Genomic DNA, 15,148 nt, shown 5'->3' on the forward strand with positions numbered 1-15,148 from the left:
CGGTAAAACAACAAACTCTCATACATTGTTTGTGGGAGTGTAAATATGTATAACCTTTTTTATAATCATTTAACAATAACAACCAAAATTTAGAATTTATATACCCTTTGGCCAAGTAATTTCAGTTCTAAGAATTTAACCTACACAACATACTTGTATGAGTACACAAAGCTACAAGAAGGAAAGTTTATTAACAATTTGCTTATAATAAGAAATTTCTAAACTCTTACAATAGTTATATGTCTGCCTAAAAAGTTATAGGACTTCTATTTCTTAGACTACAATGCAGTTATTAAAAACAATGAGGTAGATCTATGTGGACCCACAGAGAGATGTTTATAATATACTGTTAAATGAAAGAAAAAACAGAAATAGCTGAAAAACATCTACAGCATGGACTTGTGTGTAAAAAGCAAAAAAAATGAAAGTACAAATCCTTGTATGTGCAACAAGAACTTTGAGAATGCTGTATAAGAAGCTGTTAACTGTGGTTACCCGTAGGGAGTGTGACTGGGAGGTAAAGCAACTCTTTTAATTTTCACTTTTTATACCCTCTCAATATTAAAAATGTTTTTTATGACGAATGTGACACCTTTAGAATTTTATAAAAGGAAGAATAAAGCCCTCAATATTTTGGTCACACTATCCTTTTGACCCATCTCCCCAAAAAGTATATCTATAGTGGTTTGCTTGGTATTTCTGAGAGTAAAATGACAAGTCCTCAGTCTACCCCAAGACATCTGCCAACTGGAACATTATTAGGAAATGATGTTGATTTCCAGAATCTTTTGAAACTCCGCAGGAAGGTCTACAAAATTTTTTTTTAGAAAGGAACAATTAAAATCTTGTTTTTACATCATGACTAGTCATCAAAAATCAGCCAGAGACAACCTGAAATGCTCAAATAAAATTTGTGTGCCTCAGAGTAGCTAACTTTCCTTCACTTGTTCAGTTAATAGCAACTTGGGATCGTTTCCATACTGCCAGGGCAGCCAGGGAACTGACAGCACAACTGAGAAGATGGAGCCATGATGGAAGATGTGTGGCCAATTCACTGGGAGGCCAAACAATCACAAATAACTGCACCACCAGCACCTGTACGTGTGCATTTGTGAACATGTATGTGGCGAGAGAGTGAGACTCCAACTCAATATCAACATTTCATCAAAGATTTTGTTTAAATGAAGACATACCATATGCATTACTTATATTCCTGCTTTGTGTCAAAAGAATTTAAGGCAGGAAGATGAAATTTTAAAAATCCCCAAAGTGCTAGATTATTATTCTTATGTCCTAAAATGAATGTATGCTTCTGCTTTAGAGTCTAAGACAACAATAACATATTTGTTAAGACTTTAACTCACTTTTGCTGTGCCTGATCTTTTCCAAGGATTTAGAAGACATTACTTTAGAAAACTGAAAGTATCTTTTCCATTACACTTGTCCTTGATTTTGTAATAACATTTTTCATGTAAATCATAGTTTTTATAGTGTCCTGCCTTTTAAACTTACCAGAAAAATTATTATTAAAAATTATTAACAATGTTGAATTTTCCTAGCTTACCCTTCCCATACTAAATCAATTGACTTTAGAAAGTAGGAAAAATAATTAGATGAGAAAAATAAAAGCAGCATTGTGAATAAAATATATATTTTTTGCTATACTGTATAACATTAGGCACAAGAACTGAGGTAGATCATATGCATGTCTGTTCTAATTGCCAGTCTCATCTTACTAGGTGCTAGTCAGGGTTCTAGAGATTTGTTTCTCCTCAATGTCAGCTTCTCTTCTTCAACATCCTTCCTTATCCTACTATGGTATGTTTTCTTCCTGGATCCCTCACTAGGCCTACCAGTTGGCCACAAGACTCTGATTCCTGTGAGTTTATTCTACATCTGATGGTACTAATAATACAAGATCTCATTATTGTTAACTCTACAGATGTTTTTTGCTGCTGTTGCAGGAGTGAAGAAGGGAGTGAAAATGTGTTAAGCTTTTCTGAGCACTTGACACACATTATTCATTCGGTCTTCGCAGCAACACTGTGAAATAAATTTTATTTTCATCCACATCTCTCTGATCTGCAGTCCGTGGCTGAGAGAGGTTAAATAACTTGCCCAGGGTTGCACAACTAATGAGTGCCAAAGCTCGGACTTGAACTCAGGTCTGTGCATGCTAATGTCCACGCTACAGGGTCAAACCAAGGGTGAAGCCAGATGGCCCACTGCCTGGGGATGCCAAGCTATAAAAAGCACAGAACATTCCTGGAGTAAGTCAATAATGTGTTGTCAGAGCACTCAGGTTTTCATACACAAATCTTCACGTAGTTATGGACTGATTGCGCTGCGTCTGGACCAGACTGTGCCTACCAATGGGAACAACAGTCCCACCAGCACTAGGACCTGTTACTTCAGAAGAGTATTTTTGTGAAATATTCTTCAGGTTGCACAGTGCAGCTTCAGGCCATGACTTATTAACAAGGTGACATTCACACGAAGTTCATAGTCTGTTGTCCTCAGTCAGCTAAAATTCTAAACCCAAATAATCCCAGACCAGTGCTGGTGATTGGGACTGCATGATGTCTCACATTAAGTTGTAGATAATTTTAATAGCTTCCCAAGAAGCTGTTTACTTTGGACAACTGCAAATAATGAAGGACAGCGATAGATCATGATTCTGAACATAAAAAAGAGGGGCGCCTCTTATTTCCTCGTCTAAGGCTTCTGCCATCTTGACCTGGCCTTCTGGCCACGAGGCAAAAAGACCTCGCAGATTCTGTCCTTTCCCTGTGCGTTTGTCTGTCGTATCACTTCTTTCTCATCTTAGTTGCTTCATGCTCCCTTCTTATGCTCGACTGTGAAATGCAGGGTCAACCTTGCACGTTTCCTCTATCCTTGTTCTGAAAGGGCTCAACCCAAAGCCGCTCCTTCTCCAACACAGTGCTTTCCACCCTTTTCCACACCGTGGCACACATAGAACGCGGTGGCATTTGTGTGGCACACACAGTAGGCAGACACAGCTGCTGGAGGTGAGAGGGTAATGAGCTTGGAGGCTCGGGCTGCCCCAGGCCCTGACTGACAGCCCCAGAGCCGGGGACACCTGTTTATTACTCACACTCTACTGCCTGAGAAGCTCTGCCATGAGGAACACTAACATCTCCGTTACTGTCATCTGGCCTAGCTCTGATTTTCTCAGTGATTACAAAGCATCAAGAAAATAAAACAATAGATATGAGTACTGTGCACTAAATGGAAAAACAAATTTGAAACATACAATGATCATATTTGTTTCTGGAGAGAAAAAAAAATTCTCCCCTCTTCCTGCTTATACTCCCCTGAATGCATAACCGTTCTTTGCTAAGGTGCCCACCACTCAACTCTCTCAGCACCCTGTCTGGGACAGGTGCTGATAGACAATAGCAGAGGCTGCCTGTCCTTATCTGGGCACCAGTCCAGTAGCCCAGTGGGTGGCTGACGATGAACATACATTTCATGTAACCAATATCTTGTTTAAGGTTGTCAACTGAAAGTTACAAGAAAAGAGCTGTTTCTGAAAACCATCCACAAATTATTGCATTAATTTCTTAGTGGCTAGGTTAAATGTAAGCAATGGAATTAATCTATTAAGTAGATGATAATGGTTTTAGATTTGGTCTCTAATTTTTACTAAGCTTTAAAACTTTAGTAAATGCTGTCTAACTTGTGTTCACTACATCAGGGTCTCCATTTTGCTTTTCTTTTCCTATGTTAAATGAAGTTTATGGTTTCTCTCTAAATTTATCAAAAATTGTCTTCATATAAACTAGGACTTTGCTTCCCTGACTACAAATATTTAGGTTACACAGTCACTTTCCCTTTACTTCCCAAGGATGTGGTAAATAAAAGAGATAATGCATGTAAAAATAATGACTACATTTATTGAGCACTTACTATGTGCCAGGCACAGCTCTAAGTATAATACATGCATTATCTCATTTAGTCCTTATGAAAATCTCATGAGGTAGGGAGTATTCTGATAATCTCCATTTTAGCAGACAAAATCAAGGTTTAGAGATGCTAAGTAAATTGCCTGAAGTCATGTGGCTAGTGAATAGAATTAGTACAGGAACCCCTGTCTGTCTGACACCCAAGTCTGTGCTCTTAATCACTATATTCTACTGCTGTGGGATATTTTTTAGATTGAAATAGATGTTTACTTTTGGAGAGACACATAAAGCCTTTTTTTCACTTTTTTTAAAAAAATAACTCTTTAAAAATACAAGCCTGAATCTGTGCTACCCAACACCTCTGTGAAGTGTTTCTGTTTGAACAGATGGGGGAGCTTGCAGGTAGCTAATCTTTTCATTCTCTGTGTTCTTAAAAATAGACCCAATGGCTCAGTACTAAGCACCAAAATCAGCTTTTGTGACTAATCCTGGTGATGACTTACAGGATGCAGAGTTCTAGAAGTTTGGAGGTACAGGCAAGCTTAACTGAAAGTGTGCATCTGGAAGAAAAGATGCAGAAGTAGCCCATGGTCTGTGGTATCCCACATGGTCTATGGTGCAATGTTTTGGCAGCACAAGATTTATCAAATGCTTAGTAGAAGGCAGCTTGAGACAGCGGAAAGAATACTGTGTTTAGAAACATACCAGCTTGGGTTCAAATCTGGCCCCAGGAAGGAAGGAGGTTTTGTATATTTCATCCCCAATACAGTGCCTGGCACCTAATATGCCCTCAATATTTGCTGAATGAATGAATGAATGTGCAAATTAATAACACCGAATCCTCAATTTTCTCATCTATGTGGCGGGTATTTCTTAGAAAACATCAGCCTTAAAGTTTCAAACAAACAAAAGTCTTATAATTATAAAACCAATTATGTTTTTTTTGGCTCTATCTCCATCTCATGATTTCTAGAAATCTTCAGTTTGTCCTACCTAACTCATAAACACAATACCATCTACCAGCTACCTGCCATCTGCCAACTTTTTCCCCACTAACACCAGATACCTGTAGAGATATTTCCTGCAGTGGCCTTGGATCTCAGTACCCAGGTGACGCTGTGGTCCTTAAACTCTGTCAGTGCCCAGCGGGGCTGCAGCTGCCCCCAGCCCAAGCCACCGTCTATCAGTACAAGTCCAAAAGGAAACAGAAGTCACACTCAGGTTGAGATACGTTAAAGAGGGAATATTTAGAAGGAGGCTGTTTCCAAAATATGGGGTAGGAGTGGAGGCAGCAGAGCATAGAAGGTGATGTAGTAATCCCAGGTTAGTAGCAGAAGAGCTGTCATCACCCCAGCTGGAAGAGAAGAGGGATATGGGGACTGGGGGACAGTTGTGGGATCTGGAAAGGGAGAATTCTGTAGGAGTGTGTCTCAATCGAAATGGTAGCACCTTTGAGAAATTGTTCCTGACACCCCTGTGTTCTTACTGTGCCTGGCCATATTCCTGTGACAACTGTCACACACTGAAGTTGTTCTGCTTGTCTCTCTGCTAGACTGTGAGGAGGTACTGATTATATCCTTTCATCTTTGTGTTCCCAGTATCCAGCCCAAAACCAACACAAAGTAGACTTTCAAACTACGAGTCTCCAATGGTTGGACAAGCGGATAAATGAATGAATGAATTGAATGCCTGTCCTAACATGCAAAGAAGAAAAGGCATATTCAAAGCCTCAGCCATGCCTTATTATCCAAACACAAAATCACTCTCTTTCCATTGATGCAGTACACTTTCCTAATAAAAAGTTTTGGAAAAAAACAAAAACAGATGTGTTTAAATTAAAAGTGAATATCCCACCAAGCCCTACATATCACAAAGTGTTGAAGTGTATCTCTTCTGACTTTATATATAATTCTGTGTACTTTTGAAAACACACTAATTATACACAACAGTTCTGAGAATACAATGTGGATATTGTTCTAGAGCATTAAATACACATTGGACCTTATTATTATTATTTTCAATAGCTGCACAGAGTTATGCCTTTCCAAGCATGATACCGAAGGCAGGAACCAGAAAAGAAATGACGCAGGTTCAAAAGTGAGAGTGTTGAGCTCCCCACTGCCCAGCTATGTGATCCTAGGCTTGCTGACGTCAGTAAGTTTCGACGTATCTCACGAGAGTGTTGGGAGGGCTGAGTGAATAATGCATCCGATGTGCCTAGCATAGCAATACCAGCGTCTCGTAAGTGCTCACTGAGTACTGGCCATTGCTATTATTATTTCAGCCTTTTATTACCTAAACATTGTAAACAAGTCAAAGCAAATGACAAATTAGTACAAAAATTCATGAAATATATGACAGGCAAAAATTATTATTACTAAGAGAAAGAGGATACTGTATTAGGAAAGTGACCCAGGGAGATGACTTAAAGACATACCAGTGCCCTATAAGCATATAAAAATGTTCGATCTCTCCAATAAAAAATAAAACAAAGTCAAAACAACAGGATGACATAAATACTGTCATGTTTCCTTAAAAACTGGCACTTTTTAATAAAATTTAGAGTTAACAGAAGTGCTGGGAAATAGGCATTTAGTAATATTAATAGTATTAGAATTGCAAATTTAGTAAAACTCTTTAATCCATCAATTCCACTTCCAGGAATTTATGCTAAGGAGAGGTGACGAATGTGCTCAAAGTCTTATTCATATGCACGTACAGTATGGTATATGATAGGGTACCCTCTCCCCAAAAGATACAGTAAATAACTTAAACATCTCTAAAAGAATTAAAGAAGTTTGGGTTTAAAAAAAAAAAACACTATATAGCCATTCAATACAACATAGATTAAAAATATTTAATGGCATGCAAAGATTATTTAAGTGAACAAAAAAGTTTTTAAAGCTATAATACCACGTTTGAAAAGTAAAAATAAAATATCTGAAATGGTGACCACAAATGTTACAGGCCATATCTAATGGTGCTAGGATCACAAATAGTTGTTTAATTCTTTTATCTGTATTTTCTAAATTCTTCACAACAAACAAACACATATTAATTTAGTAATATTAAAATAAGACAATAAAGTTTTTTTAAACACCACCATGGTAAAGATATATTTATGTTGCATTTTCATTTCTTTGAAATTCGAACTTTATTATACACATAACACAATTCATTGTAGAAAACTAGAAAGTAAAGAGAAACGGGAAAAAAATCCCATGAATCCAACACCCGGGAAGTCATAATGTTTTCCATTAAAAAATATACATTTTAATAAAAATAGGTACATGAGATGCATACTGTTCTCTAACTTAGTTTTTCATTAAATATATCTATGTCATCATTTTAAACTGGCTACATAAGCCACATTGGACCATTCTGCTGTGACTTCTCCAGCCAGTCCTCTGCTGAGGCCTCGTAGGTTGTTCTCAGGTTTGTGTCTTCCCAGCCTGGAGGACGCAGGCAGGCTCAGCTTTGTGTATGACCCTCCAGGTTTCCTTAGAATAAGTCCCTGGAGGGGAATTCATGCTCCATTTTTGGCTCTTTCTTAGGCCTTTTTGTTGGATAAACAGAAATTGAGTAAGGCGATTGAAATCTGAGTAAGGCAGTTTTATAGAAATGGCAGTAAACCAAACTCAGACCCCTCACTGACAGAAATTCCTTCAAACTTCTGCTGGTAGAAATTGGAGTAAATGCTACAGTCGTATAACTCTGACGATCTATCGTTCTGAGGAAAATTCATTACAACTCTGAGCTTTCTGCTCCCCTGCAGCCGCCAGCTCTCAGACACAACGTGATCCTCACCTGGAATCGCTCTATTTCCAAAATCTGAAGCTCAAAGATTCCAGTCTCTGACCACATCTGGCTATTAGTATTCTCTGGACATTTCTCATGCATCTAACTGTTCTTTGACCTCATAGATATCTCTGGGCCTTTTAGCCAGACAGTCCTGCATTCTCTCTGTCTCTGGCCACCGTCCTCCTCAGTCTGGTCCGGGCCTTCACCGTCCATCATCAGAGCTTCCCTCTTTCAGGGCCAATGAACTGCTTGCACCCTGGTATTTTCACATCACCTGCCTAGAAAAATGGAGAAATTACACCACCAGGCTGGTGGGTGCCACTGTCAAATCTGGGTATACTCACTGCTACTAGAATGTTTGTTTTTCTAAATGCTGACTTCATATTAATATTTTCAATTGAGATTCAGAATTCCTCTGTTTTTGTCATTTCTCTTTTCTCTTACACTGAAAATTTTATTTTCTAATAATATTACTATACTTACTTATTTTCTATATCCTACAATATACTTGAAACGGTCGCAAAATTATAATGCCCGTATTAATACTGACAATAAATCTACTGAGTGATGCTTACAATGTCTTTACAGTACTTTTTGTTCTTGGAATATAAACCATACAGGTAAATAAAGTACTGAGTTCACAGTTACTTGAAAAATTTTTTTGATATTGTTTTCTTATCAGCGTATTAGAAAGTTAGGTTCATTTGTTTCTGTTTGTGTTCAATTTTAGAATTTACCTTTTTATTTAATTTTGTATTTTGAACTACGTAACGTATTTACATAGTTCAAAAGTCACAACAATATAAAATGTATCCTCAGAGAAGTATCACTCCTAAACAAGATCCTGTCCATTTTCACACTTCCGCATAAATAACGTCTCCCTCTTTTCTTATTGCAAACATAGCCATATAGACATATACATATCCTTCTCTCAGTGAGATTAACCTTACTCTTTTTTTAATAACCAAATACTCTAGGCCTTCACTGAGTGGATGTATTTATAGTTGTTTCTAATGGTTTGTCTCTAGTCTTTCGTAATTACTTATGATGCTGTAATGAATAACCATGGGCATATTTTTGTTTTTATATCATGGAGGTGTATCTTCAGGGTAAACTAGAAATAGCAGTCAAAGAGCAAATTTGTTCATAAGTAATTTTACTGGATATTGAAAAATTCTCCTCCTAAAGGGTTGCACTTCTAGCCCCAGCAATGTAAGAGTGGATCCCTCCCCACTTCTTCATTTCCTTGATACTCGTGACAGGACACCCTTGGTAAATTTCTTATCCTTCTGGACACTCTTCTCCTTCGTCTTTCTGAAGCCCTCTTTCTCTCATCACACCTCAGTTCTATTTCTTCTCACCTTGTCCATTCTCCCTGAGGAATATTATTCATTGTCCATCTCAATTAACAACAGCCCTCTGATAACTTCTACGCCTGCATCTGTAGTCCAGGTGGTTCCCTGGAGCTTCAGACTCACGTATTCATCTACCTGCTCAGCATTTCCATCTTAGATGTCCTGTAGGTATTGAAACCATGAATAAAATAGAACCCCCTAACTAACCTTCTAGAACTGCTTCTTGGATGGCACCACTGTCCAGGTAGACATCAAACTTCCAACCTGCTGCTTGTCATGATTCCTCCCTTTTACTTACTCATCAAGCAGCCAGTTTTACCTCCTTCACGTCTCTGGAATGGGTCTGTCCTATACGTCCTAACACCCCTTGCCCTCTCTCAGGGCCCCCTCAGTGGTCCTGGAGAGCACTCAGGTGGCCTTCTAGCTTGTTCTCTGCCTCTACCCCAGTCCTTCTGAAAATCATCTCAACACAACCGCTGTAGTAAGATTTTTATAGATTTCTAAGTTCTACATTGCTTAGAGTGAAGAGCATTGAGTTTACTTTTTATAATCACTAGTGAATAGCTAACCAACAAAACTGATCTAGATGCCATACATGACATGCCATGTCATACATGGAAGAAACCTTAGATACTCATTTAAAATGAAAAATGGTCTTCATAGTCTGCCTTCTGAAATGGACCCTTCCCAGGTGGTTATTTTTACAGAGGAAACACAACATATCTGCATATTTGAACCAGCATCATGTTCTTGTGACTAGTTTTTTACATAGCAAAGATTTCCTAGCAGAGGAAAAAGAAAATTCTTTATATAAGTAGTAAATTTAATCAAGTTAAGGAGAAAGGATTTTCTAGTTAAGATCATGATTGGTGATTCAAACTACCAAAAAACATTAACCCTAACTTGGTTAAGAGAGAAAGATGGCTTGAGCAATGCAGTGAAGAGGAGATAAATCACCATCTTGAATTCTTGGATGTATTTAAATATAATGAGAATTGCAGCAAGGTAAGCATTCATTATAGCACTCTTGTGAAATTGGTATTATTTGCCTATAACATAAAATCCCAAAGGTGTATGTTCTCTGTTCTTTTGAGGAAAAAAAGAATTACAGATTTTAACACAGAAAATCATATAACAATTCATGTATAGAATAGTTTAGTACTTCATGGGTTTAGGTTACTTCCTCAAGTTATTACTTTCATAACAATAATCAAATTTTATCTAAAGTGTATATTTCCCAAATAGAAGGGAAAAAAAATGAAAGAACATTTTTCTGTCACCATTGCAAATCAGAATAGTCAACTCATTTTCATGCAAAATAAAATAACAGTGAGCTTCAAAAACCCAAAACCTTTATTTATAAAAAGCGAGAAGCTAGGAATCAACCTTGATTCCAATGAATATAAACTGATTTCCCCCTAATTAATATTAATGATGCAAAATAAATAAGAATTTGGTTAAAGAAGAATTCTCTATGATACCACCATAGATTATATTCAACTTTGTCATTTCTACTCTTTTGGGGCTGTTTTTTTTAAAAAAAAAAAAGCTAAAAATTAACAGAGTCCCACCACAGAATTGATTTTATGATACCCTCCAACCCTGCAAAACCATCCTACCCCCACCCACAAAGGGAATTAGAATTACACTTAGGACTTCTGAAATATAAAACAAGCAAGCAAATGGAAAAATGCCCCAAATGCCAAAAAAGATGCAAAAAATATAGGAAGATTATATAAAAGTATCAAAATTATAAGTCTACCTCTGCTGTTGGGATTGTACAGGAAAATATCTCATAGGTTGATCTTGGGAAAATGGTGCCACATGGAGCCACCTAAGAGCTGTCTGTTTACATGTGGTCTCTGCTGCCTGAACCACAGCCCACTACATGCCACAGGGTTACCCACTAATATAGAGGGACTGGTGAAAAAGGCACAGCCTTTGATTTTTCTCTGCAGAATCTTAATCTACACTATCCAAACAAAACTCTCTGGAGGTATGTTTATATTGTGTAGAGAGAGCTGGGAAACTAATGATCGCCGTGCATGAACAATCCTTTCAGCTGGTTCTAGCCTTAAGTGGATGAGTGTTGATGTATGGAAAAGAGATAATTGAAAAAACATCCATATTTACTGTCTGTAGTCCCTAGTACTCTAAAAGTTAGCTGAGAAGAAAAAATAGCTGTCCCATTTAGCTGTTTGGGGTTTATTGTTTTTTTGTTTTGTTTTGTTTTGTTTGTAGAAAAAAAATCTTGCTTGAATTTTCAGGGGGAAAAAATGGCACTTCATTTTAAAAATCAACTTGATTAAAAAAAAAATAGAACAAGAGCTAGAATAGAATTTCTCATCTCTTTCTACAGATAAAAGCAGGGAGCAGTGGGAAACTGACTTTTAGTAAGAATATGGATTCTGCTATAAGAGATCATAAGCCCCAGAGTCTATCGCTGATTGACTGTGTGATTTAGTTTCCTTGACTGTATACTAAGGCTTTGAGTGGTCACTAGAGACAATTAGAAACTGAGAGTACTTGCAATCTGCAAACTTAATAAGAAATTAATAAAACTCAAGAGTTTGGGACAGTGTAATGGATACAAAGGAAAAAAAAATGAATTTAATGCTAGGTGCCATATTCACCCTGAGAAGTATAAAAGGTAAAACAGAAACTGTAGACACCTTTCTTCTCAAGGCTTGTTTTACATGAGAATTGGAGCTGGTTCACTAGGGAGGCGCTAGCCCAGTAGTTCTCCCATGAAGTCCCTGCTGCCTTTGTGTCACCTGGTTTCCCCCACTCAGTATAGAAGATTCTTTCTCCTGTGCAACTTGCCAGTCTGGGGAATGGAGACCAAGAACAGAATCTGGATTAATGTCTGTGCATATACACCTTAAGGTAAAAATAAGATTCCAAGCACTTTAATTTTTATTTATTTGGCTAAGCTAAAGTTCTTGACTATTTGTTAATCACTTCAAATTTGGCTTTTTAAATTTTTTGACATTAAAATATATATTATTATTTCTAGTTCTCTTCCATACTCCTTGGTCATTCCAGAATAGCATACATTGCTGTCTTGAAATTTGTTCTCATCCTCTTTAACCATATTCAGAACTGGCATCCCTCTGGATTTCAAACAATTGGGTTTTGCTATCCTTGGCTTGGGCATTCTGTGATATAAGGGAAAGACAACTAGACCAAGAACCATTACTGATGCCAGGTACTATAGTAAGCCCTTTACATATGTGAACTTTTTGAATCATCAGAAATTACTCTATAAGTTTGTTTGTTAGCTTTATTTCACACATGAGGAAGGTGAGAAGTTGTTACTTATCCAAGGCCATCCATACAGGGGGTAGGGAAAATGGGATTCAAACCTACACATGCTCATTGCTTGGTCCCCAATCTTGATGATTGCAGGAACCAGTGTTCCAGACTCAGCTCTTCCCTTAATTGGGTTGTTGTCCTCAAGTAAGTTCCAAACATTCATCAGCCTCAGTTTATAAAATAAGAAAATTGGCCTAATTCTCTTCTGCTAAATCTTGCAGTTGCCTTTTAACTCCACAACCAGTGAGAACGTAAGCTGTTGCACCAAACTTCAAATTTGCTAGTTCCTGAGATAAATCCTTGTGGTAGCTTAGAGAAGGTGTCTCTCCTTACTCAACATGGAGGATGTAAACTTTGCATTCCATTATCTAAGATGTCATCAAATTATTCAAATATAAATAAAATATAACTGTTTTCCAAAGTTCTAACCTTAATATTCATTTCCCTTTTTATAATTCAACGTGAGAGTCTTCTATGCTATCTTCTCCCCTATCACCTCTCTACAGAAGATTGCCTGACACTTACCTCTGACTTTTTTCAGAGCTGTATTTCTGCCTCCAGAATGTTAAACTGAACAAATGCTGGACGGAGCTTATCATCCCACCTCTACTGTTACTCACCAGGTTTACTTCTTTAAAATTGGACCTATTTCCTTATTCCCATCTTTACATTAAGAGCTTCTTCTCCCAAGTAACCAAGCTTAAAATCTTGCTCTTCCTTTATTCCTTTCTGTCCCACTATTTCTTCCAACAGCCTTGTCAAGTCCATTCTACTCACAAAGTGTGTCTCACATTCATACTCTTCCATCTCCTTACGAGGACCTCCCATCCTCAAGCAAAAGCATTGTTAGATGGACCCTCCTAAAACACCATTTGGATCACTCCCTGGCTCAAAATTATTCAAGGACTCCCCTACCAAATACATGTCAAACATCTTTCCTTAAGTATTTAGAGTCATCTATAATATTGGTCCACGATACCCTTGTGGTTTTATCTATTACTTGCTAATATACAGACCACACTTAAGTCCAACAGGAGTATGTACTATTCCTTAGACACTGATTTCCCGGTTTTGTGTATTTGCTCTTGCTCTTCCTTTTGGGCAAAATACAGTTCTCCTAATCTTCTTCTGTTAATATGAAATATTAATGTGCCAGATAGAATGCTGTCACTTCTAGGAAGCCTCCCCAGGTTCCTAAACCAAACATGATCTCTTCCTCTCTTTTTTATTTGTGCCAATCCTATGGAAATTTTCAATCCCCTTCATTCATTTTACAGTCAAAAAATGTAAGCAACTAGAAGCAAATTTAGTACTTACAACCTCATCGTTATGCCCTAAAGACAAAGCAAAAACCAGAGAGGTAAAGTAATTTGCCAAATATCATATAGCTTGACAGTGGCATAGTCAAAACTAGAAAAGTCTAAAAGTGACTGTGTCTTAGTCCATCTTCTGTTGCTACAGAGAATACCGCAGACTGGATAATTTATAAAGGAAAAACATATGTTTCTCACAGTTCTGAAGGCTGGAAAGTCCAAGAGCATGAGTCAGGTGCCTGGCAAGGGTCATATCATGGCAGAGGGCAGAAGTGAGTGCATGCAACAGAGAGGAAACCCGGCTGGACTCACCCTTTTTATCAGGAACCCATTTCCATGATAATGGCATTAATTGAAGAGATGATCTAATCACTTCTTAATACTGTTACACTGACAACTAAGTTTCAATATGAGTTAGGGAGGGGACATTCAAATCATAGCAGATTCCATGAACAGTTTAAATACAATTTGCATCTGACTTTGCAATTTACTAATAAATATCTTACAGCTCCATGATTTGGCATTGTTATTTTTGTGTGTGTGAGCTCATCTTGTTTGCTCTGCTTTACTTCCATACCCCTAGAGAACTTAACATATTACCTTGTCCAGAATAGACACCCATTAAAATATTATTGTAGGATCAAATTAACAAGTTTTGCTAAAGCCAAAGCATCTCCAGGTTTGGGAGCAATATGAAACATCTTTGGCCTGAAGACTATGGCAGGTGAGGGTTTGGCTCTACCTTTCTTTACTTGAGCAATGTTTTTTAGTGGGTTCAAGTTACATATTTAAGCTCATGAAAGCTTAAAACTTGAATTAAAAGCTCCAAATATGTTTCTAGGCCAGCATTAATGCATCAGTCTCTTGGACTAAATTAATTCTTGTGATTCCACATTGTTAACTCAAATTTTAATTATTTAACTGTTATCGAACCATCACTGTAGCCAACTCACACACTTTTGGAATGAATTAAGAAATAAATAATCAGCAATTTAATTTTTCACCTCCTAACCATAAAATGTACCCAGGTACTTTTCTGCCTCTCTTTCGCACAGGTGTGGGAGTGTACACACACGCATGCCCTCATGGCACAACCCCACACAGACACACACAATCCACTTGCACCACAGCTATCTTTGAAAATGGAAAACTGCAGCTCCCAAGGGAAGTTCTCTGACAGCGGTGAGAATGAAGCCATTTATTATCATGACAATGACAATTGTTATTACTATTGTCATTATTAAAGTCCAGATTTGATAACTGGCTTTTTCTGCAGTAGAGTTATAAACCATGAATACAGATTTTAAAAAATAAGGGATCAAAGTAGTAGCTGTATATGATACCTAAAAATCCCTGTTTCTAAATAGCTGTCAGCGGGGGATAAAAAGCAATTGATGACAGCTCTCTTTGGGACAAAAGTGCCACAATAACATGTCTG

The 15,148-nt window shown here is 37.5% G+C and overlaps 1 protein-coding gene across 1 annotated transcript in view; it reads left to right on the forward strand.

The window, feature by feature from the left end:
- CHST9 (carbohydrate sulfotransferase 9) overlaps positions 1-15,148 on the forward strand; it is a 201,690-nt gene that overhangs the window by 155,165 nt on the left and 31,377 nt on the right. The gene's annotated exons all lie outside the window — the stretch shown is intronic.

The sequence above is a fragment of the Eulemur rufifrons genome, chromosome 5, assembly GCF_041146395.1.
Source record: "Eulemur rufifrons isolate Redbay chromosome 5, OSU_ERuf_1, whole genome shotgun sequence".
Taxonomy (NCBI): Eukaryota; Metazoa; Chordata; class Mammalia; order Primates; family Lemuridae; genus Eulemur; species Eulemur rufifrons.